The sequence below is a fragment of the Gobio gobio genome (assembly GCF_949357685.1).
Source record: "Gobio gobio genome assembly, chromosome: 13".
NCBI classification, from domain to species: domain Eukaryota; kingdom Metazoa; phylum Chordata; class Actinopteri; order Cypriniformes; family Gobionidae; genus Gobio; species Gobio gobio.
The window spans coordinates 43,050,830-43,064,799 of NC_137106.1; the positions used below are offsets into that span (position 1 = coordinate 43,050,830).

The 13,970-nt window shown below is 37.5% G+C and overlaps 1 protein-coding gene across 2 annotated transcripts in view; it reads right to left on the reverse strand.

Moving 5' to 3' along the window:
- Window positions 1-13,970, reverse strand: part of scaf8 (SR-related CTD-associated factor 8) — a 62,381-nt gene that overhangs the window by 12,664 nt on the left and 35,747 nt on the right. The window lies entirely within an intron of this gene.

A 13,970-nucleotide genomic window follows, 5' to 3' on the forward strand; every position in this document is an offset into this window, starting at 1 on the left:
ACATCACTTCACAAACTATTAAATAAAGACCCAGAGCTGGACATGTGAGAAAAGGACATTAACAAACATCTCTGTAACTTAAGTCACATGTATTCAACGGAAACAAACATTGTACGGAAACAAACTCTGTGTTTCCATAACTCACCATTGCATATGGGTTATCTGACAAACATAAGTGGGCCATGAAGATAGTTTTTTCAATGTATAGGCTAGGCATGTGCCGGTATCAAATTTTCATGTTGCGATTAATTGCTGAAGCTTTTATCACGTTATATGGTATTATCACGATATTGAAATAAGTTGCAAAAAAGTGTTGTCATACTATAACAGGTTAAATCACTTTCTTATAACAAAAGAACCAAACATTTAAATACAATAAAGCAATACACAAAAATGTATAAAGTAAACAAATATTTAAAACAGATTAAAGTGCAAAAGAATTATAAAGAACAATAGGTATGCTGAAATGTACATTTAACTAAGATTAATACATGCTTAGGAACATATTCATAGGCATGTAATTTAGTCCAGAATAAAATATAAAATGCAAGTTTGAAAATTAATAGCCTTAAGTCTTTAAGTATTATGTATTAGGTTATGTGATTACTGGGGAAACTGCATTTCTGCTGTTCCGTCAGCGCCCTCTGCTGTCGAAGAATGAATGTGCACTTCAGCGTGTCTCCTCATTCAGCCATGTGCTCGGCTCATGCACGGTCTATTTACATCAGTGCGCGTTCCTCTTTGACATGTTTTTCATTTTAAACGGTTGATGGGTAAAGTATTCTTAAAATTCATTCTAAAAATCGGAATAATTCGTAATAAATAATTATTCACGGTATTTTGAAGTGCCCACGATAACAATATTGTGCATGTTCATTATTGCGGTATATCGTATTACCGTTTACCGGCACATGTCTAGTATAGGCTTGGGCTGAACGATATGGACAAAATTTCATATCTCGATTTTCATGCCAGATATCTCGATATCGATACAATACAATATGACTACGTGTTCGGTGAAAACCAGAATCTGAATTAAAATGTGTTTGATTTAAGCCTACATTTCATAAATTTGTGTCAGAAAATGTATTGTTTTTAAGCCTTTCGCACGTACAATCACACAGGTGTAATCAGTCTAGGCTGGTCCCTGGAGCGTATGATCAAGTGCATCACATGATCAACTGCTAAATTCAAATGTTGAATTTAGCCAGAGACAGGCGCGCTCAGAGCTGTCATATTATATCACAACTTTTCAGTGTTTTCAACCACATACTGTTTATTTTAGGTTTCAAACATATAAATTCACATAAGTACTAAAAAAATACATTTAGAGTTTGTAAAATACACACTGATGTCTATGGAAGAGGTAATAATAATCCTTTCCATTATAATTCTACACGTTTTATTCATATCAGAGACACATTGTGTAAGTAACTTCAATGTTTACTCTATTCTATTCCCAGTTCACCAGCCACTTACTTTTAAGTATTTCGGGAGAAGTGGATGAATTCACGTGTTGTAAACATAGAGGTTGTAAATCCAACAGATCCGATTCTCTGAACTGCGTCTGCGGCACAAACTAACACGGCGGCGCCCATCGCGCATACTGCTCAACTAACGCGATCGTTATAAAGGTGTTTAAACAACAATATACTTCCACTTGCATGTATTTGACAATCGGAATATCAGATATTTCATGCCATAGCTAACACATTTGTGAATATTCTGAATAAAAAAGGAAAAAATGACATAAAAGCAGATCATCATTCATTCAGCACTGTTGCTGCTGCGGTGTGTCACGTGACAAGCAATGACGCGTCACCATGGAAACGCCGCCCACCCTCTCACAATATAGTTCCCACGTCCCTGGTAGTGTGTGCGCGCTGGCTTTAGCGGTGCATTCAAGGGCACTCGTAAAACTGATGTTTGTTGTGACTGCCAGAGTTGTATGCAGGGCGAGCGCAGAGAGGGGAAATCTATATCGTCTATATCGTTGCTTTTTTCGATAGTAATATCTTGAAAGTTCATATCTAGATATAGATACGATAACGATATATCGTTCAGCCCTAAATTAGGCCTACATAGTCCCTCAAGGCCAAGTCAAATCTCAAGTCTTTGAGGTCCAAGTCCAAATCTTGGTTTTATTTTTATTTTCCATTTTTTGCAATAGTTCTGTTGCTGTGGTTCTCAAGCAGTGATGGGTAATGTAGCCTTCCAGTGACCGGCGGCAACAATAAAACCAGTGTATAAACAAACGTTACAGTAAACAACACTGTCGTTTGTAATAAGGCGATATAATAAGGCACAGCGACAAAAAAAAAAAACTGTATAAATGAGCGAGACAGGACATGAAAACATACTTTTTGAAAATAAACAGCAAGAAAGCCTCTTGACAGCTGTGCAATACTGCCGCTCCCTTTAGGATTAATTGATTGCTTTTCAAATTAAAATGAAACGAAGATTATTACACAAGTGTCACACATATAAATTAATGTTGGCTTGGTGTGTTTGCAGCAGCACATATTGGAATAAATTAAAAATGAATAGCAAAATGTTGCGCTTCATGCTGTCATGTGGGTAGGGCTGGAAAGCAATGGGCGATATAAACGATATGCAATATAAATGAGCCAAAATTGGCCAACGATAGAGATTTTAATTCTATGGCATTATCGCGATAATGCCTGTTTATGACCCAATCTACCCGTGAAATTTAGAGCCACGAGCTGCAACTGGCTGCAACGCATCAGTGTATTCGTCATCTTGAGTAAACATAGCTGAAAGCGAAACAGAGGAGCTGGTGAAAAAGACCGGTGCAACATCCATTATTTGGACTTGGACTGTGTGAATGACGGGTGCAGATGCGCAGGTGCGTATGACACTCGCTCGCTGTCTTCTGTCGTCTCTGCAGTGTGTCACCATATGAGGACACAAATGCATAAACAGTCACTTCATGAGAATTTACCGTTTCATTTGAGAAAACGGTTATATGATATGAACACAGACACTCAAAGGTCTTCACGGCAACCTGTGAAAATAAAGGTTTGATCTAACGTGAAGATATTGACACAATATATAATGGGCTACTGTTGTAGTCTACAGTAGATTTAGCTACGTCTCTATGTAATAATAATTATGCCTAGATGGTTGCTTATTTTTCACTTGATCTTTTTTATAAACAATGTATACTTTTAAACAGCATACAGCCTTTAAATGTTAATGTATTATTTACTTATAATGATTATCATGATAAATAATAAACGTATTGAATTAAAACATTTTTTTAAATAGTTAAATAAAAATAATAAAAACATTTTGCTGTGGTACCGAGTACCATACATTTTTATGGTATTGGTACCGACTACTGGAATTTTGGTACCATGACATCCCTATTCCCTAATTCACACTATCCGTTCCTTTATTAACAAGACACCAGTTTTCATTTCATTAAGAGAACAAAATGTTTAAAACCAAATGCGTTACATTAGGCTGCAGGTAAGAAACTTTGTTTGAATAATGTTTTCTGTGCATTACACAAAAGAATTCGTACTTGAATTTTATTTATCTGCAAAATTAAGTTGTATAAAAAGTTGCTGCCATCCCTAGGGCTGGGCAATAAATTGATTTTATCAAGTTTACGTCGACTTGTTTGAATGAAAATCGGTTTTCTCATTAATATCTGCCGATGCTCCCCTCTGGGCTCAGTCCTCCCCCCGCGGGTTTGCCATAAAGATACACAAACAACAAGGACAGAGTCATCCCACAACAAAGTGTAATTCGTAATTGGTTCGGTTTTTCGGCGTCAGTTGCAGAACAAACAATACCCCGCTGCAAAGTGTGTTTGAAGTCTGAACGGAACTGCGCTACTCGTTTGAGCACTGGGGGGGCTACTCACGAGCTCATACATGGGCTGATCTCATGACACCGATACACAGCGCTGGGAGATCCAGTGAGGAAGAGTTTGAATTCACCACAGAATTAATAACATCACTATTGCGAGATGTAGTGGAAGTGTTATAAACCACAGATATCAGATCAAACAGAGCTAACGTGGAGACCAGGAGAAACATTCACCATGGATTTAATGTAGAAACCCCACATGGTACTTTGGAAGATATATATATATTTTTTTTTATGTTGTCATTATTCATCTCAGGGTTCGTACAACCTTTTGAGATTGAAATTCAAGCACTTTAAGGGTTTTCAAGTGCTTCACACTTTTTCCAGAACTTCAAAGCTCTAAATATTATCACATTTTAATGTTAATTTTTTATGTGATGATTTGTAAAACTAAAAGTTTAAAGGTAGACCACTTTGTGTCAAACAAGCACTTTTATTTGAAAAATACATGAAATTACCACTATAACCAGTAGGTGGTGGCTTAGGACAACAGTAGGAAGTCACAAAGTCTAATGAAAAACTTTTCTTCAAATTGTGACTGAATTACACAGAATTGTAAAGAGCTCCTTTTATAGTCACAGAAGCTGTCTGTCAGCTCAGTGTGATACTATAAAAGAACAATGGTAACCTATATTTAATAAGAGCAATATATTTAAACATTTTTATATTAGCAGAAAGTTGAAAAATGTTCGTTTACTTCACACAAGAGCCGCCATTTCCCCCTATTGCCATGGGAACGTTTTGAAGTGACGTAATTACCCGACGCGAACGTCATCGAAAAGCTGCAAACCCCGTGGTGAAAACATAGATATCGGTGAAACCATGATGAAGCACGCAAATTCCCATTTGCCAACAAAAATAACAGCTAAAGGCAGCGCAAAGCAGTTTCCCGGTGTGTTGACCGATTTAAAAAAACAGCATCATGAAGCTTGAGTCGATTCAGCGGTTTGGATCGCCAAAGTCATGTATTTCAGCAAATTGACACGCGATCCGAATCATGAATCGACTCACTGATTCATAACGCTTTGAAGCTTCATGATGCTGTTTTTTTTTTAAATCGGTCATCACTATACAAGTCGTTATTTAGGTTTTTTTTGCGCACAAAATTTCATTGCATAAAATTGCATAAATATCCAGCATTTTCCATCGCATTTTTTAAGAAAACGTGCCGCATAATCAAGGATTTTTGCCCGCAACAATCACAAAAAAAAAGCCGCATTTTTCTGGAGGACTGCATGGTAGGAAAAAATACTATGCAAGTCAATGCTACCATCAACTGTCTGGTTACCAACATTCTTCATAACATCATCTTTTGTGTTCAACATAAGGGTGAGTAAATTACAATTTTCATTTTGGGGTGAACTATCCCTTTAAAGACTTGAGCGTTTTCACAGTTTAGTTCAAAACGGGGCATGGTTTGCATAAAAAATTGGTAATGTGAAAGCTGTCATGCGGACCGGGGTACTGAACCTGAGACTACCTGAAGGATTTGGTCTGAGTTCGGTTGCACCCGAACGGTGGGTCAATTAGCAATCGTTTTTTTGCTCCAAACACATGATCTGGTGTTTTTTTAAATGTTTATTTTCTTGTGTTTTCCCCATCGATCTCTGTTGTGGACAAACTGCATTTCCCAAAATGTCATTTTTTGTGGAAATATTACAAAAGTCCATAAAATGGACATTAACACATGCCAGAGACGAGACACACTAAAGACGGACACAAAGAGGAGAGTACAGAAGACACTATACCAGGTACACAAGATAACTATAGAAAAAAATTTAAAATAAAATATATTAGGGCTGCAACAACGAATCGCTAAAATCGGTAAAATTCGTTTATTAAAAAAGTTGGCAACGATTTTCATTATCGATTCGTTGTGTCGCGCAACTATTATGCCCCTCAATAAGACGGAGATGTTTGAGTATAAAAAAAGCATGGTTGAGCGCAAAGCAGAGTGGAAGCGAGCTGTACCAGTCGAACAGCGTCATTAATAAATCAGCAAAAGCGACGCGACATGGCATGGCACGGGAGCGCCACGGTGGTGATTCAGCACCTAAAACGAAAACATCTTGGAGTCCTTTATGAGGAGGAAGGGAGTTCAACAGCAGGGGAACGTTAAGTCACTTCAAAATCCCACTTTTGTTCCGTTTGGAAGTGAGGAGCGTGACGTCCCTCCAGTAGCTCTTCTGGTGCTTGTTTACTCGTTATCCAGCTTGACAAGCATGACAAGTTAGCGTTAGCTTGTTAACAGTAGTAAAGCAGGGGTGGTATAGTTTGCAAGACTAAAGACACGTTTTTATTCACTTGCCTTTTTTGGCCCATTCATTTTTCAATCTGTTGCTATGTTAATTTCGTTGACAAATAATTTGTCAACATTTTAAATCAACAACATTTTTCACAGACAAAAACGAGATGAAAATCAAAACCAGCTTTGAATGACAAAAATTATGACTAATATCTATTGTCATTTTTGGTCAGCATTCGTTCTTAAAGTGACAGCAGTCCATTAACCTGCTTCCATTTGTGCTCTTAATATTAATCAAACAACAAAAGACAGAGGAAATCACCTCTTTAGTTTTAATAAGGATTCATTATATTTATAATACATTAATTATTTAATCCATATTTAATCTATAAGGAATGTTGTATGCGAGTTGTTATAAAGAATGCATATCATTCATTGAAAATAAGACATTGTGTTCTTCTTTAGGAGGAGTAGTTTTATTTCATTGTTACATAATATTTGTTTATATGTCACAGCAGTTAAATCTGTGTCTGTATTGCATGTTTAAACTTTAATATCATTCATATTAATAGGTTAATACAGTAGATGTTTTCTCCAGGAGTGAATAATGAGTTGGGACATTTTAGAGAAATTCTTAATGCATTACAATTTAACTAAACCCATTAAATTTAGTTTGTGAGTGTGTGTAAATGTTACATTTAATGCAAGTAATGGTAGATTTATTAGAGCAGTATACAGTTTATTTAGTCTCAAATGCGTGCATAACAAACATAGCGCATACACGCTACAAGCATACAGTATTCAGGTACAGAAAACCATCCTAGGAGTATTTATACATAGAACAGTATCCACGTGTGGAAAACCACTCGCAAGGGATTTTTTTTTTCTGCTTCTCATGCACAAATACAGTCCCGCAAGCACAGGGCTGTGACAAGCACTCACTCTACCCTCTCTACACCGGAACAGCCACATCTACAATGACCTTTAGGGCTGCCAAAATGGCTGAAAAGCTAAATTCAAATTTCTTATTTTAATAATATTCTAATTATGTTCAAATTCTAAACACATACTTTGTTAGAGGGGGAAAAGTACTGTATTGTCTCCTAAGCCAACAAGAGGGCACAGCGTAATGAGCAGATATAAACCAAATCAAATCTAAATCGATTATTAAAATAATAATTTTGTTGCAGCCCTACTCGTTTAGCCCACTTGGTTAGTCTAGTCAGTCAGTTTTATTCCTTTTACTTCATTTTGAGTGTATTATGACACAGAGAGTTGCAGGATGCTGTACAGTGGGTTGGTGTCTCTACTGCAGTATGCCTTCTGTGAGCCAAAACCTTGAGACACTGAGGAGTGTTGTCACAATTATCTAAAAGCTATTTTTTATTTTACTCCTTTTATGCATTTTAAGATGACATACTAAAAGCAACAATGTTGCCAGTGGGCACTATAAAGATAGCATCATGTTTATGATGGACAACAATTTATGTACTTTATTATTCAGTAGTTCTTGTAAGAACGACATTTGTGGTTATGCCGTATTTGCAAATAAAGAGATTCTGCAGATTCTGCAAACTAGAGGCACACTGGTCGACAAGAAGTTCAACAACAGAACAACAAACACAGTACAGCAGAACATCATGGCAAGGTTTGTCATATACAGGTACCAGAGGGTCGAGGTTGGTGTTGAAAGCGACCAATTAAAGGAGCAGAGACATTAGCCATTGTCCATACCTCCAAAGTCAACTTGAAGAGCGAGAAAGTGCTAAACAATTGCAGGGCATATAGAGGGTTGAGCGAGAACTCGTCACAAACCTGAGCTCGTGGAAATGCATTTGTAGCAGAAATCCACCCTGGCAAGAGTGGTTTTTGCGCGTATATTTTTCTGTGTGCTCGCATCTGCACCTGGTTTTTATGTGCGCGAGATGCCGTAATGAGATGTAATAAACATGTCAAATAATACCAAATAAATAATTGGCAGATTGATTGATAACTAAAATAATAGTTAGTTGTAGCCCTAAAACAAATGTGTGTTATATAAAGCAACTTTTTTTTTTACTAGGAGCACTGCAGCACCTAACTGAACATTTTAAGAGCACAAGCATACAATTTAGGGGCACACCTTAAATCAACCTGCAGAGCGCAGTTATTCACATTTCCCCCCATTTTGACCATTAAGTCAATTTATTACCAAGGCATTTATTTGTCAGTAAAGGTGCAGGCATCTAGCGGGGAGGTTGTGAATTGCAACCACTCACCCCTCCCTTTCGAGGCACAGAGAAGCTACGGTGGCCGACACAGAACAAAAATGCATCGTCGGAGAGAGCAGAGTGACTAGTGCTCTGTTTGTACACTAAGGGCCACTGAAGAAACATGATGATGCAAAATGGTGACTTCACTGTGAGGGGACCCGCGGAGTATGTAGATAGAAATGGCCCATTCTAAGGTAATAAAAACATAGCAGCTCATTATGTAAGGTCTTTATACCACTGAAAACAGAGTTATGCATATTATATTGCATTTGTCAATAGATCCTCATAAATACTACACATTGAACCTCTAACTTACAGAAATTACAATGTGCAGTTTTATTTTAAGTTTATTTTAAGGCTCCAGACTAACAATTGAGGGCAGCATTATCATTCATAATGTCTATCAATTAGGGGTGGGAGAAAAGGTTGATGCATCGCGATTCGTTATCCAACGCGTGCGCGCGTGGTCACAGGCCAAACAGAAAAACACGTTGATAGGCAAATGTTCGTATGCTGGTGAATTGGCTTCATTTAAGATAAAATGGACAAACTACGACCTGCTCAGGGGTGTCGCACCCGTGAGCAGGTCTTTTCCCAGTGAGAGGGTTCAACACCCACACGTATTAGGCAGTTTTTCCGCAGTTTTGCACAAGTGCCTTGCAGCAGTCGCTCCTCCGTTCCTCTGGCCGCTCTGTGTCTGCACTCGCTGCGGCTGCCTCCCCATTTCAAAAATGTATTTTGCTTATTAAATGCAAAGTTTTTAATTTCAAAAGCATTTCTAAATTAAGTTCATATTTCCAACAAATGAAATTCTGAGCCAAAATAAAGTGGTGCTCAAGTAGGCTATAACACGCTTTCCTTGCCATTAATGCTTAATAACACTCCTATGTCTCCGATGCGGTGGCTGGGTATGAAGGTAAATTGATGCCTTAAAGAATCGCAAGCGCAGGGTAAGATTTGTGAAAGTGTACATAAGATTGCAAGCATAAATTAAATTTGAATGCGCAAGATAAGTTTTGCAAAGGTGTAAATTGCCTTTCAAGTGTAAGAAAAAAATATTTGCAGCATTTTACTGTTATTCTTAAGTGTAATTCATGTATTGTGAAACTGCAGCTTCATGTTAACGCAAAATAAACATGATCTGTATTCTTCTGACTTCCATTTTTCCGCGCTAAGACTTTTGACATGTTTCTTTCGCCAAGATACGGCCAAAATCATTGCACGACTGTGAACATTGATTTGCAAGCGAAAACATCAGAGTCAGGAACTGCAAACCAGATTGACCGTGTAAAACTAAACTTTGTGTAAAAAATATAAACTGCTGCAAATGCCTAAATGACTTGTTGTGAACGTAGGGCAAAAAAGCTCCCGAAAGAAACCGATTTGTACAGTTCCGTCTTTCTTTTAGCTGCGCTTAAAGTTTTGGCACGATTCTCTCACTCGCTCAGTTTTGCAAGCGCGAGGGGGAAGGCGGGTCCAGCTTCTTCTGTAACCAATCACATGAGCTGCTCGCTGACTCTGGATTTATCCTTATCTGATTGGTTCAATAAAGACCCCAGACGCCAGAACACATCTTAATCTTCATTTGGCTAAGAATCGTTCTCACTGCCGAAATTGTACTTTTAATGCACACATACATGTTAATAAATCAACATCTATGTACATGCTTGTATTTTTGAGAGAAAAATGTTTATGCATGGTTTTTGAAACAAAAAACTTTGTTTTAAAATTAAGGCCTCAAAACACACAATAGATATGTGTTCACAAGACTTTTGACTCCATCTTGTATTTCCATAGTTTGTTCTTTATACTGATGTGAGAATCATTGAGCCTACTCATTCACATAAAAAAATACACTGATTTATAATTTGTTAGACAGTTTCTCTTCACAAAGCCAATATGCGAGGAGGCGTGATATCTAATGAATAATGATGAGATAACAAAGGACATAATAGCCCGCATTAATGAGCTGCATAATGAATGAGCTTCAGGTAGGCCTGTGACAGAGAGCAACAGAGCAAAAGAAATATATTTCTTTGTAGTTTATTTTATTTGGAATGTATTCAACAAAGGCCTATTATATTTTAAATGATCAGAAGATTTGACTACACTGCAAAAAATGCTCTTCTTATTTGGTAATTTTTCTTGTTTCCAGTCCAAATATTTAAAATTCTTAAATCAAGATTAATTTACTAGATAAGTAAAAATTGCTGGTGGGGGGGTCAAATGAAGTGAGTTTTTGCTTTGTTATTAGTTAGTTAACTTTATTGTCCCCAATGGGATATTCTGCTTGGGCACAGTGCAGAGTTGCTTCATAAAGGTAGACCAGATAACTTAAAACAATCTATATTATCTGCCACAACAATTTATGATTTATTAAACCATAATTTATGATTTATTACACCAATTTATTAAAACACAACAATTAATGAGATTAAAACCATGTTTTTACTCTAAACTTACTTTATATCACAAGTCACATGTTATAAATAGCCAAGCCAACATGATATAAATAACACAGATTAGGGCTGTGCAATTAATCGAATTTCGATTTCGATTTTGCCTCCCAACGATCACCAAAACAGTACAATCGAGAAAAAACGATTATTTGGCCATGTTCAGTTTTGCTAGAACACTCTTATTTTGTCTTGCGTTCTGAATGAAACGCGCACACGCTCATCCGCCCCTCCCGAAGCCACAAATCTCTCTCAGGTTGTGAGTCTCGTGTGCATATCATCCGCTGGAATTTAAAAACTCGGAGCGAGTAAAGATGGCAGAAGGAGAGCAGTTACAGCAGCGTTTGGTGAACAAAAAAGGCAAAACCAACTCCGTTGTCTGGGAACAGTTTGGCTTCGAGGAATCAGACGACGAGCAGAAACATGCTACGTGCAAGATTTGCTACATGGTAGTGGCTGCAACGCAAGGGAACACCACAAATTTGTTTAACCACTTGAAAATTAAACAGAGTGACCTATGACAATCTAATAAAGAAACAAAAACTGACGAGAGCAGGGATGCCATGTAAACGTCCTTTTTCCCCCTAATATTTTTCAAATAATTCTCTCTTTGTAAACTTTGTTCAATGCATGCGAGTGCTGCCATATTTTCGAATATGACCAGTCGTTTTCCCCGTCATCACCCGGGTTTAGTGCCAGAAGACGCGAATGAGAAGCCGCACGCGCCGTCAGAAAATGTATCTCTGTGCGCTCATCCGAGAGCGCGCACACGTCTCTCAGCGCGCAAATATTGAGTCCTCTTTCAAGTCTTGCTCTTGAACGGACAAACTCACACAAAACGTATGTCAACATGTCCAACTTGATGAGTATCCTAGCAGACATAGTCTGTATATGCCTTAAGTGAACTTTATACAGTCGATAAAGACGATCCATATCCGATCATTAGGTCTTTAAACAGACAGCAGTAAAGGCTACTGCCTCTTTATGTCAAACAACAAAAGACAAGGACATTAGGGCTGCAACGACGCGTCGACGTCGTCGATGACGTCGACTACGAAAATACGTCGACGTGCGTGAAATGCGTCGACGCGTCGGCGGCACATTATTTACGTTCTAGAATGGAACAGAAGATCTAGAATAATGGCAGCTTCTGCTCCCGGGCATAGTGAAAATGATCATTTATCATATAAAGCCAGACCGCGACATTCAAAAGTGTGGGAGTACTTTAAACAGAAGCCGAATAAAACTGTGCTTTGTTCGCTCTGTAACGCCGGTTTCACACTGAGCAGAGCAGAAGCTGAGCGCGTGGAGAGCGGGAGCTTTCACACTGCAGTCAGTGTTGCCAAGTCCGCTTTTTTCCGCGGAATTGGGCTACTTCTACACTGTTGCCGCGGGCTGTGTCTCATGTCCGCGGGTTGAAGCAAAAAAACACACATATTTAACCCCCCGAACGCGATGTTTACCAGAGAACCTCCCCGAAACGCGATTGGGCTTGTTTTGGGCTAGTTTTGAGTAACGAATGGGTGGGTTTTGTTGTGTAAACCTGGCAACCCTGCTGCCAGTGTTCTCTCGCGCAGCTGAACGCGCCACGCGTGTATTGCAACAGACGGTCACATTTCCCGGGGTTCTTCTCCGACCCCAGTACGTCTCGTGCTTTTATTTATTATGGGCTGCATATATCTCCTGTATATGCGACCTGGTTCCGCTCTGTCCCAAACACATATGCATAATAACTTGCTGTATATAGGTAGTTTACATGATTAAAGTAACATTACAGTTAAGATATGCCTCTAGCTTTAATCATTTAAATGTGTCTTTGAAGTTTGGGCAAAAACTTCTGGCAGCTTTAGTCGTTGTTTATGCACATGTATCTTCAAAATAGACGACTAGTTATACTTTATTAAAACTATGCTGAAAGCTCCTGTATGTGAACCTTTTGCAGATAAATACAAGTGCATTTTCGTTTACTACTGACACAAATCAATAAGTAAATCATACTCAACTACTATAGTAAACAACTTTTCCTAATTAGGCCTACTCTGTATACATTTTATGATGAATAGTATCATTATATATTATGTTTAAAAAGCTTCTTGTGTTCATATATTTCATTATAAAACGGCATACTATACACTACCTTCCTGAAATACAATTAATATTGTCATCATTCATTGATTTCATGTTAAAATAATATACAAATTCACTACCCTCTTTGAAATACAATAATCAGTAAAAAAGAATAATAAGATTAATCTGGAAAAATAATCGTTAGATTAGTCGACTAATCGAAAAAATAATCGTTAGATTAGTCGACAGAAAAAATAATCGTTAGTTGCAGCTCTAAAGGACATCATTCACTGCACTTGATTGAATAGCTTTTGTAAGTTTAATAGGATTAATCTTTCATTTATGCACTCAAATATGCAATGTTATTTTACATTTGATACATTTCTGTACCTAAAAACTAATGTTAGACGTACCTGAAAAGCATATCTAGCCGAACCAAATTGTTTATCTTATTTATTTGTGGTTATCATTTTTACGTGAATACTTTTATACTTTGATTTGAATAGATGTTATATTATTTATTTTAATAGTTCAAAAAGTACAACAAATGTTACAATTTCAATTGAATTGTTGAAAGGTGTATTTTTAATAAATACAACACATTCCCAAAGTCATGTGAAATAATCGTGTTACATAATCGTGATTTCAATATTGACCAAAATAATCGTGATTATGATTTTTTCCATAATCGAGCAGCCCTAACACAGATAAGCCATATATTGTTGCAATTGTGTGTTTATTATCTTCAAATGTGTCTATTTGCATGTTATAGCGATTTCTGGAAGCTGTTTATGTCAATGTCACATGGTATCTTCTTCATGCGTGCTATATATGGACTACATGAGCACGGAGCGCCCTCCGGCTGCCGGTATGAACTGAAAACACAACAGATTGAAATAACACTTCTCTGTATAGAAATTTGACACAGTCATATGAGAATCTATCAAGATTTCTCCTCATCTGCACACTTTTGAACTAAAAGCCCTGAGGGATGTTGTTTTGTCGTGAGTCTTCATGAGGAGAATAGAGGAGTTTTTTTATGAATGACATCAG